The sequence below is a fragment of the Choloepus didactylus genome, chromosome 2 (genome assembly GCF_015220235.1).
Source record: "Choloepus didactylus isolate mChoDid1 chromosome 2, mChoDid1.pri, whole genome shotgun sequence".
NCBI lineage: Eukaryota > Metazoa > Chordata > Mammalia > Pilosa > Megalonychidae > Choloepus > Choloepus didactylus.
Window position 1 is genome coordinate 214,450,859 of NC_051308.1, and position 14,990 is coordinate 214,465,848.

Here is a 14,990-nt window from a genome sequence, read left to right on the forward strand (position 1 = left end):
TGGAAAGGGGAAGCTCAGAGCCACGCATGTCACAAGAAGGAAAACTGGAGGTTAAAAGATGGGAATATAAAACAGTGAATCTTGTGGTGGACAATGTCCATGATTAACTGTACAAATATTAGAAATCTCTCTCATGAACTAAAACAGACAAAAAAAATACAGTTAGTAGTATTTTAACATTCTCTCATCAACAGTAACAAATGTACTATACCAAAACTATGAATCAATAATGGAGGGGGCATGGTTAGGGGTATGGGAAGATTTGAGTTTCCTTTTTTTTTTTTTTTTTTTTTTTTCCTTTCCTGGAGTAATGAAAATGTTCTAAAAATTGAGAAAAAAATTGTGCTGATGGTGTACAGCTGTATGATGGTACCATGGGCAATTAATTGTACACTTTGGATCTTTGGATAGTTGTATGATATGTGAACAATTGCAATAAAAAATAAATATGTATATATAAAACAAACAGAAAGAGACGAAAACAAAAACAAAAACAAAAAAAGCTAAGGGAGTTTCTCACCACTAGACTTGCCCTAAAAGAGATGCTTAAGAGTTCTGCTGGTTGAAAGGAAAGGATGATACCCAATAGTCAGAACCCAAGAGAAGAAATTAAGATCTTTGGTGAGGGTAATGACATGGGTAAGTATAAATGGAAGTCCCACGGTAACTACAAAGAAAGTATCAGAGAATATGCAAACTCATAGAGACAGAAATTAGATACAGGTTGCCAGGGACAGGGAGCAGGGGAAATGAGGAGTTAATACATAATGGGTATAGGTTTACTGTTTGGGAAGATGGGAAAGTTTAGAAATAGAAGGTGATGAGGGTACCTCAGTATTGTGGATGTGATTAATCCCATTGAATGGTATGCTTGAGAATGGTTGAGATGGGAAAGTTTATATTGGATATATGACCCCCCCCAACAACAAAAAAGAGCAACAAACGAGACATGACAATTAAATGCAATACTTGATACTGGATTGGATCTAGCACAGGAGGAGAAAAGGCTCAAAGGGACATTATTAGGACGTATGAAAAAATTAGAATATAAACTGCAAGCTTTATATCAATGTTAAATTGCTTGAACTTGATAACTGTACTTAAAATGGTTATATAAGTGAATATTCTTGTTCTTAGGAAATGTACCTGGCAGTGTTAAGTGCTGAAGGAGCATGAAGTACAAAATGTACTCTCAAATGTTTAGAAAATGGATTGATACATAGATGTATAGACAGAATGATATGGCAAATGTGGCAAAAACTTAAAACTGGTAATCTAGGTGGAGAGGGAGTTAGGATTATCCTGGAGTTCTCTGTTTGGGGGTTGTATTATTTTTGTAACTGTCATGTAACTTTGAATGTATTTCAGAATACAAAGGTAAAAAAAAAACAAAAACAAAAAACAGACCACATGCTTTCTCAAGATTGCAGGCACAAGTTCAAGGACTGCGTTTGCTGGGCAGCTCAGCTTTGCAGAGACATGGAAGAAGCTTTGGGCACCCTCCCTCATCCCCTACCCAGGGCACTATGGAGCCACCCCCTTCCTGGGTCCCTGGTCCTGTTATGGCTGAGAAAGACTCACTTGGGAAACTCTTCTCCAACGGACTTCCCTCCCAGAATTTGCCCTCCAGGCAAAAGCACCTAGAGACAGGATACAGAATATAGAGTCTGATAGCCAGGGCAAAGGATTGGCTGCTTTAATCACCAGAGAGAGAGAGAGAGAGAGAGAGAGAGAGAGAGGTCTGTCTCCTGGGAAAAAGAGGAGGCAAACAAACTCCTATAAACTGGGGAATTCCAAAACAACAAGCACAGGCTCAGGACAAGACACAGGCCCAGAAAAGACAGTGAGGTCACTGCCCACTGCATTCACCTTTGGTAGACCTTCCTGATAGGAAGGCAGAAGCTCAAGAAAATCTGTCCTATCAACAGCTGGTTACAAAATGAAGAAACTGACAGCTCAAGGAATAAATCCAGAGTTAACATTGTAAAATATTAAATGTACAGTATACAATAAGACTAAGAATCAGGCAATGATGTTCCTTCGAAAGGAAGAAGATAAAAATCCAGAAAACACCAAAGAAGACGAGAACATAGACATAGGCATACCAAACAAAGACTTTAAAAAAAAAAAACATCTTCAATATGTCCAAAGAGATGAAGGAAAATACAGAGAAAGAACTAAAGGATAGTTGGAAAACAATGAATGAGCAATAAGAGAATCTTAGTAAAGAGAGGGAAATTTTAAAAAGAAAAAAAACAGACCATTGGAGTTGAAGACCACAATATCTGAAATGAAAAATTCCCCAGAAAAGTTCCAACAGCAGATTAGAGTTTCACAGAAGAAAAGAATCTGCGAACTCAAAGGCAAGACTTGAAATGAATCAGGCAGAGGAGCAGAAAGAAAAAAGAATTATAAAAAGCAAAAATACCTTAAGACACCTCAGGGATACCATCCATCATACAAAAAAAGACATTATGGAAGTCACAGAAGGAGAAGAGAGAAAGGGACAGACGGTATATATAAAGACATAATGACAGAGAACTTGCCAAATACAGCTAAAGATGTAAATATGCACATTCAGAATCCCAAAGAAACCTGAACTGGATACACTTGAAGAAAACTACCCAAACACATAGTAATAAAACTGTCCAATGCCAAGGACAAGAGAACCACAAAAGAAAAGCACTGAATTATGTACAAGGTAATCCCGATTAGATTAAGCACTGATTTCTCATCAGAAGCCATGGAAGCAAGAAGGCAGAAGTTGAAATATTTGAAGTGCTGAAAGAAAACAATTGACAACCATGAATTTTATAACCAGAGAGACTTTCTGGGTATAAAAGAGAGATGCACCACACAAGCAACCCTAAAGGGAGTTCTTCAGACTGAAAGGAAAGGACACAAGACAGTGGTTCAAAACAGCATAAAGAAATAAAGAGTTCTGAGAAAGGTAACCATTTGGTTAACTATAAATGTCTGTATGATTGTATTGTATTGTTTGGTACGTAACTCAACTTTTAACATCCTACAGGTGCTAAAACGAAAATGCATAAAAAGTAGTGATATTAGGAAGAAGATGGCAGCATAGAGAGGAGTGGAAGTTAGCTAGACACCCTGGAACAAGTAATAAACAATCAGGAACAACTAGTAAATAATTTGGAGTAACTGCGGGGGACAAACATGACCGTCCACTCATCATACACTAGTCTGAATTGGGAGAAATGTCCAAGATAGTGGCATAAAATCTGCAAATAAAAACTACAGACCCAAGTCAGGAGTCCTTCCCCCGACAGCCTGAACCGCAAAGCCTCACACTGCTAGAGAGCAGCACTCTCTGGGAAAGCAAATATAGCTCAGCTGAGCTCCAACTGGGGGGTTAATTAACAAACGTGGACTACTCAATACCAGCTACGAATCCCCAACAAGCAGACAGAGGCTTTTGGTGATGAGTGACCTTGCAGAGCTGGAGGACCTCTCAAGGAGGGAAGGGAAGCCCAGAGGACGCGGTGCTATCTCTGGCTGATGGGTGAAACTGAGAGGGGCCACAGACCGGCACTGAAAGGGGGCTTTCTGTCCCTTTTTCGGCTCAGTGGAGAAAGCCTCAGCCATTTTCAGTTCCCAGTGCTATGACACAGAAAAGAGTGGCGACAACAGAGTCAGAGAGACTATTCAAATGTTAATGACCTCTCCCTAGGGGTTGCATCTTCCCTAAGAGGAAGAAGGTGGTGCCAAGCTCTACCACCCACCTTCCATTCACAACCAGACCCCAGAGCATGGGGAAGAAGAACCACTGGCCACACCTTCTTACACCAGTCTGGAGCTACAGACTGACAGGCGCCACCTACTAGACAGAAAAGCAGTGACCTGAGGCCTCACAAGGTGTATCAATCTTCTAAGACACCATTAAGCAAACCAGATACTATTGCCTCCTTCCAAAACCTGAGCCCATTCTGGACTGGGAAAACCTGATTGGGGTAACCAAGAAAACCAGATGCCTAGACCGCAGAAAACTACAATCTACATTAAGAAAAACGAAGTTATGGCCCAGCTGAAGGAAAAAACTTACACTTCAAATGAGATACAGGAACTGAAACACGAATGCTAAGTCAATTCAAAAAGTTTGGGGGAGATATGGCCAAAGAGGTAAAGCATATAATGAAAATACTGGGCATACATAAGGTAGAAATTGAAAGTTTGAGAAACCAACTGGCAGAATCCATGGAAATGAAAGGCACAACACAAGAGATGAAAGACACAACGGCAGATCTCAAAAGGCAGAAGAAAACACTCAGGAACTGGAGAACAAGGCACCTGAAAGCCTACACACAAACAGATAGAGAAAAGAATAGAAAAATTCAAGCAATATCTCTGGGAACTTAAGGACAAAAGGAACAGTAGGAATGTATGTGTCATTGGTGTCCCAGAAGGAGAAGAGAAGGGAAAAGAGGCAGAAGCAATAATAGAGGAAATAATCAATGAAAATTTCCCCTCTCTTATGAAAGACATAAAATTACGGATCCAAGAAGCACAGCATACCACAGAACAAACAGATCTGAATAAGCCTACACCAAGACACTTAATAATCAGATTATCAAACATCAAAGATAAAGAGAGAATCCTGAAAGCAGCAAGAGAAAAGCTATCCATCACATACAAACGAAGCTTGATAAGACTATGCATGGATTTCTCAATAGAAGCCATGGAGGCAAGAAGGAAGTGGGGTGATATATTTAAGATACTGAAAGAGAAAAACTGCCAATCAAGAATCCTATATCCAGCAAAACTGTCCTTCAAATATGAGGGAGAGCTTAAAATATTCTCTGACAAACAGACAATGACAAAGTTCGTGAACAAGATACCTGCTCTACAGGAAACACTAAAGGAAGCAAACCACTGCACACAGAAAGGAAAAGACAGGAGTGAGAGGTTTGGAAAACAATTTGGGAGACAGCAGCATAGCAATGTAAGTACACTGAACAAAGATGACTGTGAGTATGGTTGAAAGAGTAAGGTTAGGAGCATGTGGGACACCAGAAGGAAAGACAAAAGATAAATACTGGGACTGTATAAATCAGTAATAGTAGGGTGCTCTATGACTGTGATAAAAGGTACGAATATGTTTTCACATGAGGTAGAACAAATGAATGTCAGCATTGCAAGGTGTTAAAAATAGGGTGGGATTGGGGGGAAAATACAATCAGTGCAAACTAGAGACTATAATGAACTGAAACATTGTATTACGCTTCCTTTAATATGACAAAGGCAATATACGAAAGCTAAATGCATATGGGGGGGGAGTAGGGGAAGTGTATGGAACTCCTGGCATTCGTGTTGTTTTCTGACTCTTTATTCTACTTTAGGTAATGCTCTTTCTCTTTGTTGCTTTCTAGCTGTCATGCTTTTTCTTTTCTTTCTTTCCTTTTTCTTTTTTTTTTTTTTTTTTGTCTCTCTGCCTTCTTTGACTCTTCCTCTTTCTTTGTGGAAGAAATGGAGAAGTCCTTATAGAGATAGCGGCAATAGTGCTGAATACATAAATACGTGACTATACAGGGAACCAACAATTGTTTACTTAGGACAGAATGTATGGTGAGTGAACAAAACCATCTTAAAAGAAATGGGCTGAAGAAATCTTGAGGGCACTATATTGAGTGAAATAAGACAGACACATAAAGACAAATATTGCAGAGCCTCACTGATATGAACTAATTATAATATGTAAACTCATAGACATGAAATCTAAGCTACCAGGATATAGAATAAGGCTGAAGAATGGGGAGTGTTGCTTATTACGAGCAGAATGTTCAACTAGGGTGAACTTAAATGTTTGGAAATGAACAGACGTGATGGCAACATGTGAGAATAACTAACAGTGCTGAAAGGTGTTTGAAGGTGGCGGAAAGGGTAAGCTCAGAGTCATATATGTCACCAGAAGGCAAGTTTGAGGTTAAAAGATGGGAATGTATTAAACAGTGACTCTTGTGGACAATGTCTGTGATTAACTGTACAAATATTAGAAATCTCTCTCATGAACTAGAACAAATGTATGACACTATAACTAGAAGTTATAACAGGAGCATATAGGAAAAAAATACATACCTATTGCTAACTATATACTATAGTTAGTAGTATTTTAACATTCCTTCATCAACAGTAACAAATGTACTATGAATCAATAATGGAGGGGGGGTGGTTAGGGGTATGGGAGGAGGATTTGAATTTCCTTTTTTGTGTTTATTCTTTTCTGGAGTAATGAAAATGTTCTAAAAATTGAAAAATAATTGTGGTGATGGATGCACAGCTGTATGATGGTACCAGGGGCAACTGATAGTACACTTTGGATCTTTGGATAGTTGTATGGTATGTAAACAATCTCAATAAAAATATATGTATATAGATACATAAAAGACAAATGATATTTCTATAAAGCATTGTATATTTTTGTGTTAAATTTTTTCCAGTAAATTTGTTAATTAAGAAATAAATCAACACACAATCTTTTTCATAAAAAAAAAAACAGAAAAAAGAAGGCATTCAATATGGTATAACACACACACACACAAAGCAAGTAATATAAAAGTAGGCATTATCAGAAGTAGGAGAAAAAAAAGGTATGACAAAACCTAACAGCAAAATGGCAGAAGAAAGTCCTGTATTATCAATAGATACTTTAAACCTAAATGAATTAAATTCTGCAGTCAAAAGGCAGAAATTAGCAGAATGGATTAAAAAGCATGACACAACTATATGCTGTCTACAAGAGAATCAACTTATATTCAAGAATACAATTAGGTTGAAAGTGAAAGGATGGAAAAAATATACCAAGCTAATAACCAAAAGAGAACTGGGGTAGCTATACTAATGTCAGATAAATACACTTTAAGTCAAAAACAGTTATGAGGGACAAAGACATTTATTATATACTGATAAAGGGGACAATTCAACAGAAAGATGTAACTATTATAAATATATATGTACTTAATACCAGAACCCCAAAATATATGAAGCAAGTACTGACAGATTTGAAGGGAGAAATTCACAGTTCTACATTAACAGTAGGAGACTTTGAAGATCAGTTTCAACAATGGATAGAACATCTAGTCAGAAGATCAATGAGGAAATACAATACCTGAAGGAGACTCTAAACCAAGGAGACTTAACAGACATATATAGAACAGTTAACTCAAGAACAGTATATATATTCTTCTCTAGTGCACATGCGTCATTCTTGAGGATAGACCACATCTTAAGTCACAAAACAAGACTCAACAAATCAAAAATTATTGAAATCATACAATGTATCTTCTCTGACCACAAAAGAATGAAGCTAAAAATCAATAACAGAGGGAGATATGGGAAATTCACAAATATGTAGAAATTAAACAACATACTCTTAAACAACCAATGGGTTAAAGAGGAAATTCCAAGGGATATCAGGAAATATCTTGATGCAAATGCAAATGAAAATACAACATACCAAAACATGGGATGCAGCAAAGGCACTGCTAAGAGGGAAATTTATAGCTTTAAATGCTTTTATTAAAAAAGAAGATTGACTTCAAATCAGAGATCTAGCCCCAAACATAGAACTAAGAAACTAAACCCAAACTAAAACCAAAACAAACTAAACCCAAAGTCAGCAGAAGAAAGGAAATAACAAAGGTTAGAGCAGAGGGGTGCAGCCAGGAACAGCATGGCTGCCTCATCTCAGCCCTGGAAGTGAGTTCTGTTTCAGGCCTTAAGGGGTTTGGTGCATCTAATGGCCTTGGGCTCCACCTGCAGCTGCTGGCACTGCCTTCTCAGAGCACATGCAGCTCTTTAACTGGGTGATTCCTTGGATAATCTTCATTCCATTTTGCCTCACTCATAGCCAAGTACCCTAAAGACAGGATGGTGTTTCCCAAGCTGGTCTTCTCTACTAAGCTGTGCCAAAAGATACCTACCTACAGATAATATTGTGAAATTAAAAAGAATTTCAGCATAAGTAGATGATTATTGCATATAATCTTCTTGGCATCAAAGAAATCTATTTTCAAAACTTGGAAGAGAAACTGAGCCAGAACCAGCTCATTTTGAAGGAAGAGTTAAAAACTTGGCTTCATTTGTGTGAGTCAAAGAATGATGTGGAGCTGGCTAAAAATGTCATTTACAGTTATCATGTGGAGAACAGGAGTGTCACTTTGGGGGAGTATAAGTTTGGACCACTTTTCATGAGGCTCTATTATGAATTCGATCTTGAAGAATCTGCCCCGGAGCTCATCACAGAGCAGCATTTATGAGGCTTCTTCTCAAACTCCACATCGTTCAATATTTTTGATGGACATGTTATTCAGGAAAGGCAAATATAAAAGTGCATTGAAAGTATTGATAGAGATGAAAAATCAAGATGTGATATTCAGCAGATAGCTATGTCTTTGCTTTTGCAATTTGCTACAAACTGAATAGCCTTGAGTCTTTTAATGTACTACATTAAGAGAAGAAGCCCTAAACAAAGGAGACATTCTCTCTAGGAAAGCATCCTGTTTTGCTGTAGCATTAGCTCCAAATCAGAACCAAATGGCAAAAGTTATATCCATTTTTTCTCAAATCATGAAGCCAAAAAGCAAAACCTGCATTAATTTAAATATTATTACTATCTAAACTCAAATATATTGGGTGGACATACTAAAGAACACACTGATGGACATACTAAAGGATCCTGCAGAAGGAAATTAATCAAGCTTTGTGGAAAGACGAATTCTCAGAAGTGTTGGTCACAGTGAGGAAAAAAGTGAAGGATTTCCCTGACCTTCTGGCTAGATTTGATGAGATCTATGGAAAACTGCTCATATCTGGTCAGGTAACCACGGACACCTTGAATACTCTGCTCTGCCACATCCCAGGCACAGAAAATCCCCACTGCCACTATAAAACAAGAGGACAGTCAACCATCAGACCCTCCAGTCACTCAGACAGTCCCTGTTGGCTGAGTAACCTATGGGACTGAGGTGGAGGGAGCCCTGCTTTGCACTTCAGCAGACACTATGCTAACACTTGGTCTCCTCTCTAAATTCCCGAGTTCACTGAGCGCTGACATACTGATCTGAGAAGATATATGCTGTGCCACTGTGAAGACTCCAGGTCCAAGCACCAGAAAACTCATCTCCCGCAGAACGGGGGGCTTTATCTGTGCACACTGCTGAAGTTGCTTGAAGGAACATGGCCCTGGTCTTCCATTTCAGGTTTTTGTACCAGAGCAGAACCCAACAACCACTGTTAGGAATAAATTTCACTTTCACTTTTATGTGTAGTCAATTCTGACTAATTTTCAAGGGACTCATTACTTGGCAAATTATACCCTTGCTGAATTGAAATTCTATTCTACCAAGTTGGAAAATATCCCAGAATTTTCTCACTGCTTCTGCCATTATTTATCTCTGTGACCCTAACAAGATATCCAACCCCTCATTTATCCACCTATAAAATAATAGTGCCTCTGTCTTTCTGCATATTGAGTTGAAATTTTCATTCAAGGTTCAGTAGGCTCAGATTTTCCCAAAAATATGAGAAATAAAATTCCTGAGGTGGAGGGGGAAGTTTAGAGCAGAGATAAATGAAACAGACAACAACAACAACAAAAAGAGACTGAAGAAAACCAGAAGTTGGTTCTTTGAAAAGATCAATAAAATTGACAAGCTTTTAGCTAATCTGACAAAGAAAAAGAGAGAAGATACAAATAACTAAAATCAGAAATGAAAATGGGGCTTGTGCTGGTTTGCATATATTATGTCCCCCAGAAAAAGCCATATTCTTTAATGCAATCTTGTGGGGGCAGACATATTAGTGTTGATTAGATTGGAACCTTCTGATTAGGTTGTTTCCACGGAGATGTGACCCACCCAACTGTAGGTGATGACTAATTAGATAATTTCCATGGAGCTGTGTCCCCACCCATTCAGTGTGGGCCTTAATTAGTTCACTGGAGCCCTATAAAAGCTCAAACAGAAGGAGCTCACTGCTAGCTGCAGCTGAGAGACACATTTTGAAGACAGCCACTGGAAGCTGACACTTGACATTTTGGAGAACGCCATTTTGAAACACAACCTGGGAGCAAGCAGATGTCAGCCACGTGCCTTCCCAGCTAACAGAGGTTTTTCAGACTCCATCAGCCACACTTCAGTGAAGGTACCCTGCGTTGATGCTTTACCTTGGACACTTTATGGCCTTAAGACTGCAACTCTGTAAACAAATGAACCTCCTTTATAGAAGCCAATCCATCTCTGGTGTTTTGCACTCCGGCAGCATTAGCAAACCAGAACAGGGCTATTACTAACAACCTGCTGAAATAAAAAATGACTTTAAGAGGATACCAGGAATAGCTGTATGCCAATAAATTAGATAACCTAGATGAAATGGACAAATTCTTAGCCACACATAAACCACCTCCACTGACTCAAAAAGAAAAGGAAGATCTCAACAAACCAATAACTGGTAAAGAGATTAAATCAGCAATCAAAGCCTCCCAACAAAGAAAAGCCCAGGACCAGATGGCTTCACGGGGACATTTTACCAAACATTACAATAAAACTTAATCCTAATTCTTCTCAAACTCTTCCAAAATACAGAAGACAAGGGAGCACTCCCTAATTCATCCTAAATGGCCAACATCACCCTCCTAACAAAGTCAGATAAAGATACCACTAGAAAAGAAAATTACAGATCAATACCTCTTACGAATACAAAAGCAAAAATCCTCAACAAAATACTAGCAAACCAAACACACCAGCACATTAAAAGAAATATACAGGCAGACTATTTCCATGTTGTGCTCTGAACTGGCCTTCATTCAGAGCAGCTCCTGATTTAAGGGAACGTGGCTCGACTTCCCCACTCTGTAGGTAAGACCTATAAAAAATGCTCATGTATCAAAAAAAAACCAAACAAACAAAAAAAACACACCATGACCAAGTGGAATTTATCCCTGGTATGCAATGGTGGATCAACATAAGAAAACCTATTAATGTAATACAACAAGCAATATCAGAATAAAGAGAGAAAAACCACATGATCCTCCGAATTGATTCAGAAAAGGCATTTGAAAAACTACACACCCCTTCTTGACATAAACACTTAGAAAACTAGGAATAGAAGGAAACTTCCACATCATGATAAAGAACATATACAAAAAACCCATAACTAACATCCTACTTAAAGGTGAAAAACTAAAATCTTTCCCTTTAAGGATGCCCACTATTACCACTGTTAATTCAATACTGTACTGGAAGTTCTTGCCAGAGCAGTTAGGCAAGAAAAAGAAATTGTAGGCATTCAAATTGGTAAGGAAGAAATAAAAAAGCTTTCCCTACTTATAGATGACATGGTCCTATATACAAAATATCTCTAAAAGTCTGTAAGAAAGCTCTTAGAGCTAACAAATGAATTCAACATCAACATCACACAATTTTTGATGTACAAGATCAACATCAAAAATTCAGTAGTGTTTCTATACACAAGCAATGAACAACTGGAAGAAGAAATAAATAAATTCCATTCACAATAGCAACTAAAAGAAACAATATCTAGGAAAAAAAATCCAACCAAGGATGTAAAGGACTTGGACAAAGAAACCTATAAAACATGGCTAAAATTAATCAAAGAAGACCCGAATAAATGGAAGGACGTTCTGTGTTAATGGATTGGAAGACTTAAAATTGTTCAGCTATCAATCCTACCCAGAGTGAATTAGAGATTCAATGCAATCCCAATACAAATTCTAACACCCTTCTTTAGAGAAATGGAAAAGCCATTCATCAAATATGTATGAAAGGATAAGGAGCCCAAAATAGCCAGAGCCACTTGAAAAAGAAGAACAAAGCTGAAATACTCATACTTTCCAGTCTTAAAACACACTACAAAGCCACAGCAATCAAAACAGCATGGTACTGGCACAAGAACAGACATACAGACAAATAGAATACAATTGAGAGCTCAGAAACCCATGCTCACATTTATGGACAACTGATTTTTGACAAGGTGGCAAACAACATTCAATTGGGAAAGAATAGTCTCTTCAACAAATAGACCTGGGAAAACTGGATCTCTATTTGCAAAAAATAAAAAAGGAAGAGGATCCCTACCTCATGTCATGTGCAAAAAATCAACTAAAAATGGATCAAAGACCTAAATGTAAGGGCCAGAACTACCAAGCTCCTAGAAGAAAATGTAGGGAAGCATCTTCAGGATCTTGTTTTAGATAAAAGTTCCTTAGACTTTACACCCCAAGTATAAGCAACAAAAGAAAAAAAAAAAAAAAACCGATGAACAGGACCTCAACAAAATTAAAACTTTTGCACCTCAACGAACTTAATCATGAAAGTAAAACAAACTACAAAATGGGTGAAAATATTTAGAAACCACATATCTAATAAGTTTAATATCCAGAATATATAATTAATCCTTCATCTCAACAATAAAAAGACAAACAACCTTATTTAAAAAATGGGCCAAAGACTTGAATAGATAGCTCTCCAAAGAAGATATATAAATGGCCAGAAAACACAAGAAAAGATGCTTAATAACAGTAGCCATTAGGGAAATGCAAATCAAAACCACAATGAGATACCAATTCACATCCAGTAGAATGGCTACTATTAAAACAATGGAAAATACCAAGTTCTGGAGAGGATATGGAGACATAGGAACACTTGTTCACTGTTGCTTGGAATATAAAATGGTAAAGCTGCTGTGGAAAACAGTTTGGTAGTTCCTAACAAAGTTCAGAATTACCATATCACCCAGCAATGCCTTTTCTAGGTATATACCCCAAATAATTGAAAGCAGGGACTCGAACATATCTTTTCACACTGATGCTCACAGCAGCATTATCTGCAACTACTAAAAGATGGAAGCAACCCACATATCCATCAACCAATGAATGGATAATCCAAGTGTGGTATATACATGCAATGGAATGTTATTCAGCCATAAAAAAGAATGTAGTTCTGATATATACAATAAAATGAATGAACCTTGAAGATAACATGTTGAGTGAAATAAGCCAGACATCAAAGGACAAATATTGTATTATCTCACTGATATGAAATAATTAGAATAAGCAAACTCACAGAGTCAAAATATAAAATACAGGTTACCAGGAAGGAGGTGGGGATAGAGAATGAGAAGTTAGGCTTAAAATATACAGGGTTCCTATTTAGAATGATGGAAACGTTCTGACAATAGATGATGGTGATGTTAGCACAACATTGTAAACAAAATTCACAGCACTGAAATACATTCCTGAATGTGCATAAAGGGAAAATGTTAGGTTGCAAATATAGTATAATAGAATAAAAATTAGAAAAAAAAATACATGGAGGCTGCACTGTACAAGCAGTGAACCCTAAGTTGATCCATGAACTGTAGTTAATAGTATGCAATTATAAAAATGTGCTGTCATCAATTGTAACAAATGTTCCATACCAATGCAGAGTGTTAACTGTGGGGTGGTATGTGGGAATTCTGTATTTTGTGCATGATTGTTCTGTAAATCCACATATTCTCTAATTTAAAAAAAAAAAAGGGATGGGAATAATGATGGGAATGCTCAGGTATGACTATGGTTTATTAATATTTTTTGGTGGGGGGGTATGATAGGAGTATATTGAAGTTATTTCAGGATACTTGTTTTTCCCATTGCTTTCTTTTATTTTGTTAGGAATTTTTTTTTATTCGATAAATAAAGTAACTTAAAAAAAAAGGAAAGGTAAACAGTTTTTCAACAAACTACCTCTTGATTAAAAAAACAAAAAACAAAAACCAAAAAACCTAAACAGAACAATTAGCAGCAATAGCTTTTGCTCTTAGGATAATGACAGAGATGTGTAGCTCTTGCTCTTTTGAGTATACTGGGGTCAACCAGAGCAAAGTCTGAGGTAATTCCAGACCTTTAAAAGAGACATGAAGAGGAAAAAAATTGAAGCATACCCAAATCCACCCAGGAGTGACATACATGAACTATATAACTAGCACACTTCAACCTAAGTCTTTAAAAGGCCTCCTGCCTTTACCAAGTATGAGCATTCCAGTCTTCTGCTTGTCTGCCTACTACTTACCAATGAGGGACGACCTCAAAGTAGGCTGCTTCTTGATAAATATTGCCTACTATGACCCAGATTAGCCTTCCCATTCAAACAAGAAACTTTTAAGGGAAATACACTAGCTACGTACTTAGCTACAAACCACACACACACACACACACACAAAACAGCTAGCTATAATAAATAGTATCTTATATTCATAAATATAAACAGACAACTGAAGATCTCGGGTTTCTTAAAGAAATTAACTATATGAAAGGGAAGGTACAAGGTGAACAAACAGAACCACCACTACGGAACTACAGAAAGAAACAGGTAATTTACAGAAAAGAAGAAACTTCTAAAAAAAATATTCTAAGTGGCATCTGAGATATTTGAGAAGCTACAGATGCAAAAAATTAAGCACAGATAGTAATAAAAAGGAAATATGAGAGACCACTTGGAAACAAGAAAAGACTGCCAAAATAAAAACTTTAGTAGACAAGTTAATGACAAAGTTCTCAATCAGTACCAAAAAATAAAAGTCAATACGTGTAATTGTTACATACTCAAACTCATAAAATAAGTGTTATAACGATAATATTATCCTTATTTTACCTTTCGTGAAAGTATCTGTCAATGCAATAAGACAAGAAAAAAGAAGCATAAACTGTAAAAATAATGGAAAGTAAAAACAGTTACCATTATCTGCAGGTTATATGACTGACTAACTGAAATCAGCCAGCAGACTGAAAGGGTACTAGAAATAAGAAGACATTTCAATAGACTAACTTTACAAAATCCAACATTCAAGAAATCAATACCATTTCTATAAACACAACAATAATTAGTTAAAATATAATGGAACAAAAAGATTCAATTCACAACAAGAAATGCATATAAAAAGTTCTGGAAATAAACTTAAGGAAGGTATAAAAC

The 14,990-nt window shown here is 37.0% G+C and overlaps 1 protein-coding gene and 1 pseudogene across 3 annotated transcripts in view; one reads left to right on the plus strand and one right to left on the minus strand.

Moving 5' to 3' along the window:
* The window catches only part of ZMYM4 (zinc finger MYM-type containing 4), a 230,189-nt gene that overhangs the window by 155,847 nt on the left and 59,352 nt on the right, over positions 1–14,990 (minus strand). The gene's annotated exons all lie outside the window — the stretch shown is intronic.
* LOC119527588 lies at positions 8,119–8,970 on the plus strand (annotated as a pseudogene).